Consider the following 3,277-nt stretch of genomic DNA (forward strand, 5'->3'; position numbering starts at 1 on the left):
GGAGGGGCGTGGGAAGGGGAATGGATCAAACAGTGCTCTTCTAAAAATGTCAAGGATGTGGGTTACGCGTAGTGATTGGCCGTGCAACGTTAGAGTTAATACAGTAAGGCCTAATTTTCTTTCACTTTATTCTTGCGACTGCACTCTGAGGGAATAGTCCCAGTAGCGTAGATGGCAAGTATTTTACACCCCCATCAACACATTTAAATTATTCAGAAGTTGGAGTTTTTGAATTTTACCAGCCACACTGACCATTGATGAGTCGAAGAACTGTTGCACGTAGAGATGAGTAGTACAAGATATTTGGACAACGTTTATACAACAAATCATTAAGACTCGTGCAACCACGAAATCTGATAAAAATTAGAAGATCGTTTGTTTGTCTGTTTTAGTAAGAGTTTTACGGCGCTCGCAACTGCATAAGGTTATATGACCGCGTGGAACGCAAGTTAGTTGCATTCACAATTCACAGCACGGCTTTGTTTAGGTCAATATTTCGATTAAAATGTTAAAGATTTGTGGAAAAGTCTCGATTTTGAAATAACAGTTTTCATAATTTTTAAAACAACGCTATCTACAATTCACAGTAAACGCCAATAGCCTCTGTGTCATAGCGCGGTGGAATCAGGCTCTCGTCATCTTTTGGGCTTGTGGAGGTATTGATATCATCTGAATACTTATTCATTTGCCTTGCTTTCAATTTTAAAAAATACCAATTTATCTTGAATAGAATTTGAAATATGTGCGAGTGAAGGAGGTGGGGTAACCAGGTTTCAGCGGTAAAATTAGGAAGAAAATGGGTCACCAAGGTTTGATAACTTCAATAGCTTGAGAGACCTTGAAAACTTTTTTAAATTACTTATTTTGTGCCTTTAATCTACGTTTTTCAGTAACATTCACGTGAAAATGTGTTGTTTCTATTTACATTAAAGGTGTTGAGTCCCCCTCCTCCCCCCCCCCCCAAAAAAAAAATAATAATAAATTTAGATAACAATTGCCAAACAGACTGAAAAATGCCTGTTTCTTCGATTTCATTATTTTGACGAGCGTCTGATTTCATCACGCTGCCTAAAATCGAGAATTCTTTTGGGATCAACAACAGAGAACAGATCTTGCAATTTTTTGCATTTAAAATGCTTCCCTCGGGTCTCTCCAAAGTCTGGACATTCTGCTACAAGGTGTCTAATGGTAAAATCTGTTTAGCATCCGACACAGAACGGTTTCTCATCTCACTGAAGGAGACATTTATGTGTCAAGGAGGTGTGTCTGATGCGTAAACGAATAAAAATGACTTCGTCTCTTCTGGAGAGGCCCGAAGGTTTTCATGGACCCAGTTTTGGGCATGATGTTGTGAAGTGTATTGTCAATTTGTTTTTTCCAATGTGTCTCCCCACAGACTGGAGGTGCAGTTTTTTACTTTAAAAAAAAAGTCAATCTGTGGGAGAGTGGGGTTTTTTTTCCATCTCAATAAGGATTCCTTCTCCAGGAGATCCACCTGCTTGTTTCCTTGGATGCCCACATGGCCAGGCTTGGTAGCCATGCAAACACGATACTTTTACCGGTTTCAGTCAAATCGTGTATTTTTTGTTGTAACCTAACATTTTTCCGGCGGATGTAAGAGTTTGTGGTTTGTAAGTGACGTGATGCAACACAGAGAGTCAGATACGATAAGGAAAGATGTATTAGGGGAATTTTCTTAGGAGTCCAGTGCCACGTCCATGGCAGTGGCCTCCACAGAGAAAATTAACGCTCCGGAAAGGAGTCTCTTCTGGTGTACTGTTAGAAGATATGACAGCAGCGCCCACAGTAGAGTCCGATTTAGAGCCACCTGTGAAGATAAGCTTCCCACCAGGGTACTTTTTTTTATAAGTGTTTTGTTTTCTGCTTTAAATGTTTTGGTGTTTGTGCTTGCTTTGGTGTATGTGGTGAACTGTAAGTCTACATTTGCATTCTTGAGATGCCATGGAGGGAGGTCGAGGAAAAGAAATTGTTCAATGTTTTGTTTGGAAAAGTGTATGTTTTTGAGATCCTCAAGAACTCTGAGGCCGAAAGGTTTGATGATTTTTCCGTTGTTTTTGAATTTGTTTATGGTGCCTGTGTATGTTCTAAAAGTGCAATCGTGAGCTGAGTTCTCTGGTGTTGAGCTCTGTTTAACTGCAAATTGTAGTGAGAGTTGTGTGCGTCTGAGTGTCCGTGGTGGTACGTTTGCCTCGACTCAGAGGCTCTCCACCGGAGAAATACAGGAAGCCCCAAGCGTGAGGCGGAGTACTTTGTTTTGTACTGGGTCTAGCATATTTTAGGCCCTAGTCAAGCCTGGATCGGAGGAGGGAAATTTAAAGGAGGAGAAGGTGCTTTGAGCCCCCACCCCACTCCGGATGCGAGAACATTTTTAAAGCATTTAATGCTTTCTCGTACCTCACACGAAGGTCTTTAATGTGTGGGATGAATGTTAGTTTCTTGTCCAAAATAATTACGAGGAAATGAGCCGGTCCTGGTCGGGAGCCTGTTCCCTGTATTGTGTCAAAGGTGGCTGCCTGATCGGCAGAAGTGCACTGCAACCGTCTTTGACGGCGAAAACTTGAAACCGGTTTCATTTGCCCACTTTTCAAGTTTGTGCAGCTGCGTTTGCAGCTGCCTTTCCATAGATCTTAGTTAAGGATTTTTGGAAGGGCAGCATGTCAGGAATTCGTCAACGTTTAACGAGCTGTCTATGCTATTTTGGAGGGTCTGAATGATGGAATCTATTTTAATTTCGAAGAGCAGAGGAGAAAGGGTGCCTACCGAGGAAACACCTTCCTCCTGTTGGTGGGGATCTGAAACAGAGGATCCAACACGGACCTGGAAGGAAAGGTTCTTTAATGGGACGCATCGGACGTGTACGTTCGACAGCCTTGAGCTCCGTTGGAGACGCTTCGGACGTATACGTCCTTTAGCATTTCATGATCGTTGTGGCAGCATAAATGAAGGCATTCCATCGAACTAACTTTTGTTTGACATTGCTAAGCCATTTTTGTCTTGTATTTATTTATCCTTGACCACATAGCGTTGTTTTTGTGTATTTTTTGTTGCGATTTATGAAGGCAGTCGATGCGACAAAGAACACGGATCTTCTAGGAGTATTCACAGTGACTGGAACTATTTCTTCACAGTTTTTGGACTGTGAATTGAGTTGTGATGTGTTTTAGCTGCATTATAGCTGTGTTGTAACTTAATCTTGTTTGTTTCTGCATTTCTTCATTGTCAACTTAAATGGGAACACTTTTTTGGGGGAGGGAGG

This window comes from Aplysia californica, unplaced genomic scaffold (assembly GCF_000002075.1).
Source record: "Aplysia californica isolate F4 #8 unplaced genomic scaffold, AplCal3.0 scaffold00201, whole genome shotgun sequence".
Lineage (NCBI taxonomy): Eukaryota > Metazoa > Mollusca > Gastropoda > Aplysiida > Aplysiidae > Aplysia > Aplysia californica.